This window comes from Bidens hawaiensis, unplaced genomic scaffold, assembly GCF_021521415.1.
Source record: "Bidens hawaiensis isolate Kalapana, Puna unplaced genomic scaffold, B.hawaiensis_p1.1 tig00048882_1, whole genome shotgun sequence".
In the NCBI taxonomy this organism is placed as follows: Eukaryota; Viridiplantae; Streptophyta; class Magnoliopsida; order Asterales; family Asteraceae; genus Bidens; species Bidens hawaiensis.
The window spans coordinates 34,034-50,945 of record NW_027498728.1 but is presented as its reverse complement, the minus strand read 5'-3'; the positions used below and the strand labels follow the sequence as shown (position 1 = coordinate 50,945).

Sequence of the window (16,912 nt, the reverse complement as noted above, 5' to 3'; positions counted from 1 at the left end):
TTATTTTAAAGCTATACCCATGAATGGTATATATGAAATAGATCAAAGTGGTATGTCACATAGTAGTTCAATGTATAATGTCAACACCAAGAAACTCAAGAAGGACTTGGGTGATTCCTATCTTTGGCATTGTCGCCTTGGACATATAAGCAAGAATCGCATGCAAACTCTTCGCAAGAGTGGTATTCTAGAAACCAATGAGTTTGATTCATTTGATGTATGTGAATCTTGTTTACAAGGCAAAATGACAAAGCAACCCTTTAATAAAACTTTTGAAAGGTCAAAAGAATTATTGGGTATCATACATTCGGATGTATGTGGTCCTTTTAGACCAATGACTAGGAATGGTGAAAGATACTTCATTACCTTTATTGACGATTATAGTCGATATGGTTATGTGTACTTAATGAAACACAAAGATGAAGCTTTTGAAATGTTCAAAGACTTCAAAACTGAAGTAGAAAGGCAACTCAAAACCACAATCAAAGTACTTCGTAGTGATAGAGGAGGTGAATACCTAAGTGGTGTTTTTCAAGATCATCTTAAGAGTTGTGGAATTATTTCACAACTTACTCCACCTGGAACACCACAACATAATGGTGTGTCTGAAAGGAGAAATCGTACCCTATTAGATATGGTTCGATCGATGATGGCTAGAAGCACTTTACCTCTATCATTTTGGGGCTATGCTTTACTTTCCGCTGTTCGCATATTGAATATGGCTCCAACCAAGAAAGTGGAGAAGACACCTTTTGAAATATGGCATGGAAAGGCTCCATCGCTATCATTCTTAAAAGTTTGGGGTTGTGAAACTTATGTAAAGCAATACACCCCAAACAAATTAGAAGTCCGATCCACTAAGTGTATCTTTATTGGTTACCCTAAAGATGATATAGGATATTACTTTTACGATCCTAGTGAGCAAAATGTTATTATTGCTCGAAAGGGTAAGTTCTTGGAAACTAAGTTCCTTAAGGAAGGAACTAATAGTAGAACAGTGAAATTTGATGAGGATCAAGAATCACAAGATGATACACAATTGGTTGATACTAGCACTCAACAAGAGGTTGTTGAAAGTGATCAAGTGGTTGATCAAAACACACAAAACGTTCGCAGATCTGGTAGAGTTAGCAATCCACCCGAAAGATATGGATTTTTTGTAGAAGGTTGCTACGTGGTAGATTCGGATGAACCAACCACATACCGTGATGCAATGTCCAAGAATGATTGTGACAAATGGCTTGAAGCCATGAACGTTGAGATGCAATCCATGTATGACAACCAAGTTTGGGAATTGGTTGAATCACCACTTAACACCAAAACTGTTGGAAGTAAGTGGGTTTTCAAAAGAAAAACTGATATGCATGGAAACTTGGATACTTATAAAGCAAGACTTGTAGCTAAAGGTTTCACTCAAACTCAAGGGGTTGATTATGATGAAACTTTTTCGCCTGTGGCAATGCTAAAGTCTATTAGGATATTATTTGCCATAGCTGCACATTATGATTATGAAATTTGGCAAATGGATGTCAAGACCGCTTTCCTAAATGGATATCTTGAGGAAGATGTCTATATGGTTCAGCCTGAAGGTTTTGTCGATCCAAAACATCCTAATAAAGTATGCAAGTTAAAGAAATCAATCTATGGATTGAAACAAGCATCTAGAACTTGGAATCATCGTTTTGATGAAGAAATCAAAAATTTTGGATTCATCAAGAACGCTGATGAGGCTTGTGTGTATAAAAAGGCTAGTGGGAGTATAATTACCTTCTTAGTATTGTATGTCGATGACATTCTACTATTTGGAAATGACATTCCAACCATGGAAAGCGTTAAGGCTTGGCTTGGAAGTAGATTTTCCATCAAGGATCTTGGTGAAGCTGCCTATATTTTGGGAATAAAGATCTATAGGGATAGGTCAAGGCGCTTGATAGGTTTGAACCAAAGTACATACATTGATAAGATCTTGAAAAGGTTCAAGATGGAAAACTCCAAGAAAGGTTTTGTACCTATTCAAAGAGGGACCATATTGAGTTCAGCTCAATGTCCAAGCTCAAAGGGTGAGCAAGACATGATGAAACAAATCCCATATGCTTCTGCTATAGGATCCATCATGTATGCGATGATATGTACTAGACCGGATGTGTCATGCGCTTTGAGCATGACAAGCAGATACCAACAGAATCCAGGAGACAGTCATTGGATGGCTGTTAAGAGCATATTGAAATACCTTAGGAGAACTAAGGATATATTTCTGATATATGGATCTGGTGAGGAGGAACTCGCTATAAAAGGTTACACAGATGCGAGCTTCCAAACTGATCGAGATGATTCTCGATCACAATCTGGGTATGTGTTCACTCTTAATGGAGGAGCTGTCTCTTGGAAGAGCTCAAAACAGGAAGTGGTAGCATTGTCCACTACAGAATCAGAATACATCGCCGCTTCATTAGCAGCTCAGGAAGCTGCATGGTTGAAGAAATTCATTACTGATCTAGGGGTGGTCTCTTCCATTCAAGACCCCCTAGAAATCTTTTGTGACAACGAGGGTGCGATTGCTCAAATCAAGGAACCTCGTTCGCACCAAAAGACGAGGCACATAGAGCGGAGATTCAACTACATAAGGGATGAAGTTGAAAAGGGAAAGATATGTATTCGCAAAGTTGGAACTGATCAAAATCTTGCGGACCCATTCACGAAGCTCCTAGAAAGACCGAAACATGAGCGTCATGCGAGTGGCTTAGGACTTCGATATTCTAGTAATTGGATTTGATCTATTTTGTATCAAAGTTTAAAAGACTTTTGTAATTTAACTCTTTTATATGATTATGGAATCTTGAGTTAAATTCTAATTTTGCATGTTTAATCCATGAATAAGTTATCTTATTCTAAAAGTCCGTAGTCGATCACATTTGTGGGAACAAATATGAAGCAAGACTATTATGAACTAGGATTGGTGGTTATTCATAAGGAATGAATATGGAGCATAGGTTTGCTGCCAAAGTTCATAGATATTTGTGGGATACAAATATTGGACTGACCCGCTCTCAATATTACTACATGGAGTCGATTGACTTGATCATTAGTAATCTTGAGTAAAGGAGAATTTCATATTATCCTTAGACCTGAGATGTATATTGGGTCTTGATTTTCACCGAGTATTATACTTTGACTCTCCCCTTCGCTATTCGTAAAAGATGGTACATAAGGATGAGCTCGGGTGGAGTATAAAGTGATAGTGAGAGGCGTATACAGTCAAGACGGAATTTGTTCCTCTTATGTGTTGAGAGTTTAGATGTCTAAGGCCTGATAAAGTTGAATTGTAAAGAGAATGATCACCTATGTCTCTTAGATCCAACATGACATCTAGCAACAAAGGGATATAATGATAGATTCACCTAAATCATATCAAGTAAGGGACTTGAAGGGATGATGTTATTGAATGGCACTTCGTCAAACACATTGGGGGTGGTGAACTGTTGTTAGGCGGTATTCACCACTTACATTAATTTTCTATGTATCTCGTGCAAGTGGGAGATTGTTGGAATTACGTATGCCCGAGACACATACTTATACTAATGTGGCTAACTATGTTTGATCCAAGTCGGGTCATACCCAATAACAAGCTAGACAACACCAAATGTATTCTTTTATGATTTGATCATTTAAACGAATACCGAACACTAAGTGTTTAGAGAATTGGTTTTCTAAACAAACACACTTGATAATTTAAATAAATTATCTGGATAATTTATTTATATAAATTAATTATTTAATTGGTTAAATAATTAAGATAGCATGTATGTTTTATAAAATTAGTTTTATAAAATAAATGGAGATGGTTTTAAATGGTTAAAACAAAATAAGAAACAAAAAAAAAAAAAAAAAAAAAGGTAAAACCGGCCACCCATGTGGGTGGTAGTTTTGTCCAAACATATTTTGTCCTTTTGTGTTGACAACCTCCATATAGACCTCCAATCAAAAGACATGCAAATCAATCCTCTCTTTGTTATTTTTGAATTCAAGTGAGTTAAAAAAAAAATAACAAAAACTCTCTCTTCCTCCTCCAAAAAAACTCACGGCCAAAGAGGGGATTTTGGGAGAGCTTGGTGAGCTTGTTTAAGTGTTCTTAAATCCTAGCAATCACTTGGTGTTGTCACAAAAAGCTTGGGGTATTACTATCTTGAGGTCTTCTACTTTGGAGGCTTGCCATTGAACCACCATCCCCTTCAACAACCTACATCTTCTTATAAGGTATAAGGAGGTACTTTTACATTTCATAAGTATATTGTTCTTGTAATATTGATCCTTGTTCATTGGGTTTTTAGTTTTAACATATTGGTATGTTCATAACAAGATTTAAAATCTAAGCTTCCGTTGTGTTTTCTAGTTAAATATGGTTAACTTGACTTTGATAAACTTGTATAAAACCCAACACCGCCAAGCGTTGGAAGTCGAGAGGACTGCTCAATCTGCCGCCGAGGAAGCCAAGGCTGTTCTCCAGAAGCAATTGGATGAACAAGCCAATTTAATAAAGACTCTTCAGGCTGAATAGGCAGCCAAAGACAAGCATTTGTCTGATCTTGCTGCCAAGAGCCGAGATCAGGCCTTGGAATGTGCCGGCCACAAGATGGAACTTGTCCGGGCTAAGGCGGACAAGAAATGGTTGCTAGCGGAGGAAATTCCCAAGGTATGAATCTTGTCTTGTTGTAAATAAACTAAGTGTTTGTAATTACTTATATTTTATTATTTCAACAGGTCATCACCGACGTCCGAGCGAGTGATGAACTTGGGAATTGTGTTGCTATCCTCTTGAAAGCATCCAAGCAAGCTGGTCGTCAAATAGGTTTCGAGGAAGACTATAAATTCGGTTCAGAATCCAAGCTTCCGGAGGAATACGTGTTGTACGGCCAAGATACTGCTGCCTTCCTTATCCAGAAAACAAAAGATTTTGATACCTTGAAATTTTCTTTGGCGGAGCAGATATCGGATCTTGCGGATAAGGATGATAGTATTGAGCAACTAAAAGACCTTCTTGACGTTGTTGAAGAAGATGAAGAAGATTCTGACGATGTGGAAGACCAGGACGCGGGACATAAAGATGTCGCGTCATAGATAGATTTTTCTTTTCTTTGTAATTAAGGTCCCTTTGTTGTAATCCCTTTTTCATGAATAAAGAAGTCTTTTTACATCTGGTACACTTTGTTTTATTCTTCATAATATAAGTGTTTGTAGGATCTTCTTTGTATGTCAATAAAGGATTACATAACAATACATGTCGTAAATGACTGAAATAAAATTTCCATAGATGAGGCATAAGCCGAATTACGAAAGATGAGATTACATAACATTGCTAGTCTATTTAGGCGTGCAGGCCAAAAAGAAAAACACACTACATGTAACACTTCTTCAATTGAGCCCCATTCCAAGTTCTAGGGATCTCCGTCCCATCCAACTTTTCTAACTTGTAAGCACCTTTAGATAAAACTTTTTTAACTCTATAAGGTCCTTCCCAATTCGGGGCCAACTTGCCCGGAGGCTTCATTTTTGCGGAAGACAAAATCTCCCGCATCGAACTCGCATTTCTGGACCCACGAGTTATAATATTTTTGCAACTGGCGTTTGTAATTGTGCTCGCGGATCGATGCTAGTTATCTCCTCTCTTCGAGGAGGTCAAGATTCATCCTGAGTTTGTAATCATTGTCATCGATCAGCAAAACTCTTGCGGATGGAATCCCAATCTCGGCCGGAATCATGGCCTCTTTGCCGTAGGTTAGACTAAAGGGGGTCTCAGAATTACTGGAATTCTTTTGGGTGCGGAAGGCCCAGAGTACATGGGGCAATTAGTCAACCCAACCCGTCCGTTTAGTCCCTAACCTTGCTTTGATTCCTTCCTTGATGGTTCGATTGGTTCTTTCAACCTGACCATTCGCTTGCGGGTGGGATACAGATGTGAAGATTTGAGAAATGTGTAGCTCTTTCAACCATTCTTGTAGCCCATTGTCCGCGAACTGAGTTCCGCTATCGCTAACGAGTTCCAGCGGAAGACCAAACCGGCAGATTATGAATTCCCACAGGAATTTCTTAACACTTGCTGCTGTTATGGAAGCAACTAGTTTGGCTTCCACCCACTTCGTGAAGTAGTCGATGGCTACTATTAAGAATTTGACATGTCCCGGGGCTTCAAGAAAAGGTCCCATTATATCGATAGCCCATTTCTAGAACGGCCAAGCTGAAGTGACTGGAACGAGCTGTTTTTTGGTCGTAGCGTGTTAGGGGCATGACGTTGGCATGAATCACACTTTCTGATTTCATGCACAGCGTCCAGATGCATTCCTGGCCAATAATATCCAGAATTCGTCAATTTTGCTACGACCATGCGCGGGCCAACGTGAAGACCACTGATGCCTTCATGAAATTCTCTGATTAAGTAGTTCGCGTCCTCGGCGTCCACACATCGGAGTAGTAGTCAGAGGAAGGAACGTCGGTATAAAACACCGTAATGTATCTGATAGTTCAAGGCTTTATGCTTTATCTTCCGGGCCGCGGCTTTTCCCTCTGGGAGGGCTCCTGATGACAGATATGCTATGATAGGTGTCATTCAGGATTCCACTCCAATTTGGATCACTAAAACTTGATGTTGTGGAATAGATGGGCGGTCCAATATTTCAATGCGGATGTCTTTAGCAAAGTGTTCGAAATTCGTTGAAGCCAGTTTGCTAAGAGCATCTGCTGATTTGTTCCGGCTTCTTTTTATGTGGATCACTTTACATGAGGAGAACTGGAGCATCAAATCTTTCTCCTGTGATACATACGAAGCCATTATGTCATTCTTTGCTTCATATGTGCCGTTGATCTGTCCCGCAATTAACATGGAGTCCACGCGGGCTGCCAAATGTTTCACCCCAAGCTTTTTGGCTATCCGTAAGCCGGCCAAGAAAGCCTCATACTCTGCCTCGTTGTTAGTACTCTTGAAGTCTAGCTTTATGGCGTATGTAAACCCGTGGCCTTCGGGATTGACTAGCATTTGCCAGATCCCTCACTGCTTGAAGCCCCGTCCGTGAACAACGACCAAATTTGTCCTAGCCCAGGAGGTGCTTGGGGTTGTTGCTCTATCAAGCATTCTTTTCCTTTGTGTTGCGGGACTTCAGTGACGAAGTCCGCCAACACCTGCCCCTTAATTGCTGGCCTAGGTTTGTATTCTATCTCGTGTTCACCTAGCTCGATGACCCACTTTGCCAATCGCCCAGACAATTCCGGATTACTGAGAACGTTCTTGAGTTTGTATCCGGTTAAAACGTTGTTGGGATGCCCCTGAAAGTACCTGCGGAGGCGTTGGGCAGCATAGACCAATGTTAAGACAAGTTTTTCCAGCATTGAATATCTTGTCTCTGGGTCCGACAATGTTCTGCTAACGTAATAAATCGGTGTTTGAGCGTTCTTCCGATCCGTCAGGAGGACAGCCCCGATAGCAATGTCTGATGCCGACAAATATAACGTTAAAGGTTCCCCCGCATAAGGTGCTGTCAACTTGCGCAATTCCATCAAACAATTTTTAACCTCCAAGAAAGCTTGTTCCGCTTCCGCGGTCCATTTAAATTGTGCTTTCTTGAGGCAATTTCTTAGTGTTGAGACGAAAGGATAAGATTTGGCTGCATGATTCGCCAGGAAATGATTCAAAGCAACCAAACGACCATTGAGCGTCTGTACTTCCTTGAGGGAGGAAGGAGAGGGCATGCGGGCTACGGCTTGGACTTTATCCAGATTGGATTTGAAGCCCGCACCCGTGATAATTACTCCAAGGAATTTTCCTTCCTCCATCCCGAACGAACACTTAGCTGGATTCAGCTTCATGTTGATACTTCTTAACGTTTCAAAGGTTTCTTCGATGTCCCTCAACATTTGGTCTTCCTCAACACTCTTGATCACAAGGTCGTCCATATAAACTTCCAAATTTCGACCAATTTGACTTTTAAACGCTATGTCCATCAACCGTTGATATGATTCCCCCCTGCATTCTTTAGTCCGAAAGGCATCATTTTGTAGCAAAAAGTGCATTGATCGGTACGAAAGGCTGTTTTATCCTCATCACCCACAGCCATGCGGATTTGATGATAGCCTTTATAAGCATCTAAAAAACACTTGAATTTGAACGGTGCCACAACATCAACCTTGAGATCTATTTCAGGTAATGGATAACAGTCCTTGGGACACGCCTTGTTAAGATCCTTGAAATCTATACACATCCGCCACGTCCCGTTACTTTTGGGAACGATAACCGGATTGGCGACCCATGTCTGATATTGAATTGGTCGAATGATTCCAGCCTGTAAGATGTCCTGAACTTGCTCATTCATTGCTTTTGTTTGTTCCGGACCCATCTTACGTTGTTTCTGAATGATCGGTGTAAACATCGGGTTTACCCTCAACTTGTGCTCCGCAATGTTCCGCGGGACACCAGTTATGTCCGTGGGTTGCCATGCGAAGACATCAACATTCTTTGTTAACAATTGTTTCAGAAAAGTCCTTACTATCTCAGAGATAGTAGGTCCAATTGTTACAGTCTGATCAGGAAACTTTTTGTTCAAGGACCATTATTCTGGTTCAGTCCTCAGAGATTGTTTTTGAATCTTGCTGGGTTTTGAGCTTTCCGTTACAAAGTAATGTCGATTGACGTGGATTATTGCTACACCGGTGTGGGTTGGAACCCCTACCGCACCGTGAGCCGTGGACGGATGAGCATTGAAGTCACCAATTGCTTCTCGTCCTAAGATGATGTCATGTTTCGACGTTGCTGGCAGAACCAAGAATTCGACCTCCTCGGTCCTTGAATGAACTCCATCGCTCAGGGTGACTAGGAAAGAAATCACCCCTCGCGGATGCATTATTTCCCCTCCAAATCCTGACACAGAAGCATGGATGGGTTTCAGTCTTTCTTTGTCCTCTTCATCAAGCTGTTCAAAGCACTGTTCGTACATGATGTCCGATGTACTTCCAGTATCAAAGAAAACGTATTGCGAGCGATAGTAGCCGAAGTGGGCAGTGATAATCAGGGGTTTCTTGTTACTGGGACCTCCCTTGACTCGTGGAAAAATCACTGGCTCGTTTTTCCATTCCTACTCGTCAGATTCTGTTCTCTTTCCTCCGACCTTTCGTCCTCCCTGGATCATATGGACGTTCAAGTCCTTGGCTTGCTTTTTTGACGGGCCCTAGTTATCCGCATGGGAGCTTTACCAGTCCCAAGTTTTCCATCTTTCACCAGGTGTTCAAGTTTCCCAGACGTTACGGCCGCCTCAATCTCACTTTTCAAAGCATTACATTCGTTCGTGTTTTGACCGATGTCATTATGAAACGAACAATGTTTTTTGGTATCGAGGAATGATCTCCTCGTGAGTGGCTGTGGCTTCCGAAAATTTACATTCTCAGTGGTGAGAATTTCAGCAGGAGTCTTTGAGAGAGGAGTCCACCTGTTGGAACCTCGATTCGAGGGTCCCCCTTTATTCTTATTGCCGATGAGGGATCTTGCATCGAATGGCTTTGATGCTTCCGTGTTCGGTTGAAGTCTTGACCAGATTGGTCCCTTTGCCTGTTTATTGGGTCTCGGACTTTGAAATTCGACTTTAAGTTTTTGTTTTGAATTATTATTCCCCAATATTTTCTCAGTGTTGGCAAACAATTTCCCCGCGGTCACGATATTGTCCCATTCTTTCGGCATTCCATTCCTACCAATGAGTGTGCGGATCAACTCGTCACACCTGACATTCTTGCGGAAGGCACCGCGAAGCATGTCTTTGCTGATCCCACCAATATTTAGAGTTTCATCATTGAACCAAGTAATAAAATCTTCTATGGATTCGTTATCACGGCGGATAACATCCAAAATTTTTGACTGGTCGCGCGTGTGTTTCTTTTGCTGGCTGAACTGTTGTGAAAATTTCCTCACCAGATCATCCTAAATGCAGATTTGACCGTCAGGTAACTTCTCAAACCACTCCCTCGCTGCCCCTGTTAGTGTCAATGCGAACATGTGACACCAATAAGGGAGCGTCCATCCGCTCAAACCACCTACCGCCAAGAAGTTTTGGAGATGATCACTTGGATCAGTCATGCCATTGTATTTACCCACTGATGTTGGTATCTTAGCATTGAAAGGAAAAGATGTTGTCGCAATGCTTGCTATAAATTTCTACTTCTCGGCAAAAGCTTCCGGGCGGTATGGCTTGGTGAAATCTTCCTCAACATCACTATGATACTCGGTGTGGCGGACTACATCCCGCGGACGACTGCTTCTTGCCCTTGAACTCATTCTGCTATCACCCGTGTAAAAACTGTAGTTTCCCGGGTGATACGTTGAGTCATAACTGTCATACTCATCAAAGTAAGACAGCATCCGGATGTCTATGCGAGGATGAGGGCGCAATCGTCGTGGTTCAACAAATTCTTGCTCAGTCTGTTGACTGTGGCGGATCTGACTTCCCCTCACCGTTGGAGGAGGAGAAAGAGATCTCCGAGGAGATTCTTCGTAAGTCAGAGCGCGGGCGTGAAGATGCGCATTCCGCACCCTCCGCTCATATTCTGCTTTCAGGTTTTCTTGCTGGGCATGAAGCCATTCTTCCGGGGACAGTAGTCCTCCGGATCTGGAATTATGACGGTGAGACCTCGCCATATCAGAATCACCGGAATTATCTTCCGGGTCCAATACTGATTGAGTTCGACGGGTCTCCCTCATGATTCGTCCAAAGTCACCTAGATTAGAACCTTCTAGAGCCGTTACATGTCATAAATCGGTAGGACTTGGCCCAGTTGGTGCGGTGACGCACTCAAGGGTACGACCACCCGGTGTTGTTTCAGTGGTTCGTGATCCCGGAGCCGCCACACGTGCAAAAACACTTAAGGCAAAGCCTTCAGGTATTTCAATGTTAGTCACACGTGAAGTAAGTGCAGGAGTTCCCGTCGGCCCCTCAGGAAGTTTACTCATACTTTAAACGAACCGAAAAACCAACGAAAATTTTTGCTGTTCTAACATCAAAAAGGATGGCGCCAATGAAGAAACACGGATCCTATCCCCGGGTATGGGTCCTGGATCCAATGAGTCCACAGGGTAAAATACGATAACTACTAACATAGTATGAGCACAACTTCCCAAAGTCCAATTACCGGAACCTGCAAAACAGACACCGCGAGTCTCGTTACAGGAAGGACAAGAGGGAGGATCTTCCTGTAACCACCATCCGGCGTGAGAATCAGTGTCGTTCGTAAAGAAGAAAGTACTGAAGTATACAGATTAAGTGTAGTCAGAGTATATGTGAGTAAGAGTGAATGCGAATGAAATGAATGAATACCTCATGCAGGTTGACAAGGTATTTATAGCCGAAGGATGTAGGAAGGTGATTGGGCCAGCTGTCCTCTTCTAGAAGATCTTAATAACTGCCTGGACGTGTGTCCCTTTGTGATAGGTTGAGCTATACGTCCCATGTGCATGGGTATAACAACCTGAACACGCGTCGCCTTATGATAGGATGGACCATACCCTGGCCATGTGCACGGTTATAACAACCTGGCCAGGTGTCCTTTGCTCATTGGCTAGCGAGTCACGTATTCTTCAAGTAACAATCGTGGATACTCTTCTAGAGGGCAATTAGTTCATGACAGTTGTCTAGTTGGTATTGCCTTCCGGTCATTTTGGCGGGCAGGTGTTCTATCTCGCGGATGACCTCTACCGTGTTCTGCGGATGATCCGTATGTCCTGCGGGTAGTACTTATGGATATTTGGGTCATTTTGGTACCCTACCTCTATACTAATCCATAGATGATAGACAGTGTCAGTACACCGTGGTGCTAGAGAGCATTCGTCCACATTCAAAAACGTTAAGCCACTCTTGAAAACGTCCAAACATTCAAACCTATATAACTTAATTTTTTTTCAAAGAAAAAAGTGACAGTATTTATAATTAAAAAATGTTATAATAACTACAATTTGCACTGGAGAAAAAAAATATCCAAATGTAAATGAAATAAACATTTAATCAAATAAAAGATAGAATAAATAAGTCATTTAATTTATATTCTTTAATAAAACGTTAAGTCCATATCACCATCGTTTAAAGGTGGTCAGGAGTTTTATCTTAGTTTCGTCTAAGAGTTTATTTTATTTAACATCGCTATTTCGAATCTCATTCATATGTCACATTCTTATGTTTAAGCCTGGATGAAGAACTAGTATGTGAATTTGGTGTCACGACATTAAACCACCCTAAAAGGTTTTAAAAAATTTAATGGGTATAATTAACTCACCTCTACTGTCCTCCAAATACTACTACATCCTACACGTTATCAAGATACATAAATAGAAATTCGGCAATGCCCTTAAGTACACTATTGTATTCGAAATAATAGTTGTATTAAAGTAAATTACGTAGCCCTAGTAGAAAGCAAGCAAGGAAGCGGGTGGGTGTATGGGCTGCTGCTGCAGCACCACATGACATCTACCCCTCTCTCTCCATGGAAATATGGAATGAATAATCATAATAATAATCACATGGTCCGTGGATCTCAAAGTCCATATCCAATACAGTTTTATGTTTCAACGGACCCCAATTCACTTTACTTATTTTTATATCCATATCCCACCCACCAAATTCATAATAATATTATCTTTCTTTCCTCTATCCAAACCAAACCCCAATTGAGAAGTCCAATTCAAATCCGGTGGGTTGAAGCCCAATCTTCTCTCTCCTCCATTCCTAGATCTCGATTTCTCCGGTTCATCGGAATTAATCTCCTCTCTTCTTCAGGTATATAATTAACCCCAATTTTCCTTAATTACCCCTGATTTTGATTTCTATGCTTTTGTTCAGTTTGACACGTTTTTTCACTTAATTTGCTCTGATTGTTACTTTTAGTGGTGGCTTTGTTGCTTGTGTTGTTGAATCTTGTTTTTTGGTTGATAATAATAATAATCTATCTGAGTTTGTTATCAAGTGTTGAAGCCCATTTATTGGTTTGGATGAAGAAACCCTAGATCTGGTTTTTAGGTGGAGCTGTGTCTTTCTTTAACTTTAGCCCATGGATGTTGAATCTTCATATTCTTGTTATTATGTTTTTTTCAAAGTTGTTTCTTGAACGCTTTATTCTAGAGTTTTTTAATCAAGGAAAGAAAAAGAAAGGAGAGGGAAGGATAAGAAAGATAAGTGGAGGGAAGGACATTTTATTAATTAGATGTGTTCTTGAGTTGAAAGGAAATTAGAGGAAAAGAAAAGATAACTATGTTAAAAAATAGTTATCCTTAGTAATTATCCCATTATTATCCCATTTTTTGGAGGATAACTTATTGGGAAAATACATTAATATAATCCCTCCTAACTTCTCCTACTCCTTTCCTTTTCATCCTAAAAAAAACTCAACAACACTCATTTTTTAACTATCCTTAGTTTTTCTTTCCTTTCCCTCATTCAAAATAAACTCTAAGAACCAGGCGTAAGAAAAGTTATATTTTTTTATGTTAGCTATATGTTGGACTGGAAGTTTTGGCCCAAGTGGCCATCTTATATGTCTCTCTGCTATTTAAATGAAAAAGAAAAGTGGACGTCAAAGATTTATAGACCAAAATCAAATACCCTACTTTTTTACTCCATCACATAAATTGTGTTTACTTTTCTCATTGACATAAAGAAATTATTATATTAAAAGTATATATATATGTATATGTTAATGATTATCAATAGTTTCATATATGATCTATATATAATGTATGTTGATGATTATCAATAGTTTCATATATGATGTATCCTCTCATAACATCAATATACTCATTTTCATAATGACATCTTTACTCTTTCCCTGAAATTTGTTGAATATATATTATAGTGACATTATGATTAAACTGATACTTTCTGCCTTAGCCTGCATCAAATGTGAATATAAGGTTTTGTAGTTTATTTAGTATGTATACTTGTTTGTTTCATCTTTTATTGTTGCTAGCAAATCTTTGATGTATTCGTTCATCACAACCAAATATTTATTCAACCAATCCAACAATGTGTTCAAGCAAATTTTCAAATTATATTTTATGTGTAAACCAGGTCTTGTCTTCTCTATTCACATGGAGTCGATTCCAACCGAGAATAACGCTCTGGTTAACATGGAGATGCACATGGAGCCCGTGTATCTCGAGACAAACAATGTTGAAACCCCTCCCGCCAAACGCAGAAAGAAAAAGTCAATGGTCTGGGAACACTTCACCATTGAAACGGTAAGCCCCGGTTGCAGACGAGCCTGCTGCAAGCAATGCAAGCAATCATTCGCATACAGCATGGGTTCCAAAGTAGCTGGAACCAGCCACCTCAAACGCCACATCGCTAAAGGAGGGTGCCCGGTCGTGCTCAGAAACCAGACTCAGGACCCAATGACCCCTCTAAGCGCACCGCCAAAAATGGCTCATGAGTCATCAGCTGGTCCCACCACTGACCCGCCTAAACGTCGATACCGAACCTCAAGTGTTCCTTATGTTCAGTTTGACTCAGATCAGTGCCGACAAGAAATAGCCCATATGATTATTCTCCATGATTACCTGCTTCACATCGTCGAACACCCGGGTTTTATCACGTTTGTGCGGAACCTTCAACCAAGTTTCAATATGGTTAATTTCAACATGGTTCAAGGTGATTGTATAGCGACTTATTTAAGAGAGAAACAGAGTGTTCAGAGTTTGATTGAAGGGATGCCGAGTCGGATTTGTTTAACGCTCGATCTTTGGAACTCCTGTCAGACAACCGGTTATGTTTTCGTAACAGGCCAGTTCGTTGATAGCGAGTGGAAAATACATAGAAAGTTGCTAAACGTTGTGATGGAGCCGTTTCCTGAGTCGGATTCGGCTTTTAGCCATGCGGTTTCTTCGTGTTTATCTGATTGGAACATGGAGGGTCGCTTATTCTCGATCACGATTAACCAGAATTTGAGTGAGGCCGGGATTGATAGTCTTAAAGGTTTGCTTTCCGAGAAAATCCGAATACGCTCGGAGGTCGGTCGTTGCTTACTCACTGTCTTGCGCGTTCGTTAAGCGGTATCGCGCTTGAGGCGTTTAAGGTGTGTCGAGAAACGGTCAGCAAAGTCAGAGACTGTGTGAAGTATGTGAAAACATCGGATTCTCTAGAAGAGAAGTTTCTAGAACTCAAGCAGCAACTGCAAGTCCCGAGCATGAAAACATTAACACTCGATGATCAAACGCGTTGGAACACCACATACGAGATGTTATTAGCCGCATCCGAACTGAAAGAAGTGTTTTCTTGCATCGATACAACCGACCCCGATTACAGTAAGGGACCCACCGGTGACGAATGGAAGTAGATCGAGAATCTTTGCACATGTTTGAAGCTGCTCTTTGACACCGCGAATCTGCTGACGTCAGAAACTATACCGACAACCAACACGTTCTTCCATGAAGTTTGGAAAATCCAGCTCGAGCTGACCCGTGCAGCCACGGGTGAAGACCCGGTTATCAACACGATTGCAAAACCGATGCAAGCGGGTTTTGATACTTACTGGAAAAGCTGTTGTTTGATATTGGCGATCGCGGTCGTCATGGACCCGCGATTCAAAATGAAACTAGTCGAGTTTAGTTTCACGAAGATATACGGTGAGGAGGCTGCGAGTTACATTAATATAGTCGATGAAGGGATACATCAAATGTTTCTCGAGTATGTTGGCGGGTTAGAAGGAAATGTGAAGCAAGAAGATGTTGCGGGGCTCGGTTTGACTGATTTTGACATGTATATCATGGAGAGAACAAGTCAACAGTCAAAGTCAGAGCTTGACCAGTATTTGGAGGAGTCGCTTTTGCCTCGGGTTCACGAGTTTGATGTGATGGGGTGGTGGAAACTGAACAAGGTCAAGTACCCGACACTGTCGAAGATGGCTCGTGATATTTTGACGGTTCCTGTTTCGACTGTGACTTCGGAGTTGGTTTTCGAGACGGAGAGGAAGGAGATGGACCGCTACCGGTGCTCGTTGAGGCCTGAAACCGTGGAGGCGGTTGTTTGCGCTAAGGATTGGCTCGTTGGCGGCGATGGTGGCAGTGGAGGCAATGATTCGGCGGACATGATGAAGTCTTTGGTGAAAATGGAGTTCCCTATTTAATGTGTGTATTGTATTGTAGGTTCTACATTTGAGTTGATGTTATCCTTATTTTAGACTTGTTTTCTGTTTTAACAGATTAGTTTGTCTGTTTGTTTAAGAAAAAAACACTTGTTTGGTTGATCAAAGGAACCGAATGACCCATTACCTAGTCCATTTCATTCCCTCTAAAATACCCTAATTTCATTACATTCATACCTCATGTTTTTTTTTTCATTCCATTCCCTCCTTCACCCTACATCACTTTCACCACCCTCCCAACACCACCACCACCCAACATCAACACCCACCACTAGAGGTGCACAAATCGGGTTCAACTGGAAAACCCGAACCGGTTCGAAACCGGTTTTTTCACACCGGGTTGTAAAATGGCACCGGTTCCAATCAAGAACCGGTTCGGTTCCCGACCCGAACCGATGCCCAGATATGCAAACTTTTAAGAACCGGGTAGGGTATGAACCAGAACCGGTTTTTACGTAAAAACCGGTTCCACCGGTTTTTTTTGAAATTTAAATATCATAGCCGTTAGGAACCGATTCCAACGGCTATATAGCCATTTTTGACCGTTGGAACCGGTTTTTTAACTATAAATAGGTTATTTTTTTACTCTAAGTAGCAAGGTTTGTTTGTGTACTTGTTAAACAACTTCCAAACCACAATTAACCTTAAACCGACAACAAATGGCAACTAATGATGACGTTGTTATGGTGATCGAAACAACAAGATGCCCCGATGTTTGGGTTCATTATGATTTGTGTCTCATGACCGACTCACATGAGTT

The 16,912-nt window shown here is 41.1% G+C and overlaps 1 pseudogene across 1 annotated transcript in view; it reads left to right on the top strand.

Moving 5' to 3' along the window:
• The window catches only part of LOC143597696 (zinc finger BED domain-containing protein DAYSLEEPER pseudogene), a 31,940-nt pseudogene extending 15,739 nt beyond the window's left edge, over positions 1 to 16,201 (top strand). Inside the window, exon 2 of the transcript XR_013146977.1 lies at positions 14,082 to 16,201. The product of XR_013146977.1 is annotated as a zinc finger BED domain-containing protein DAYSLEEPER pseudogene (transcript). The remainder of the gene's footprint in view (positions 1 to 14,081) is intronic.
• Positions 16,202 to 16,912: the final 711 nt, after the last annotated feature.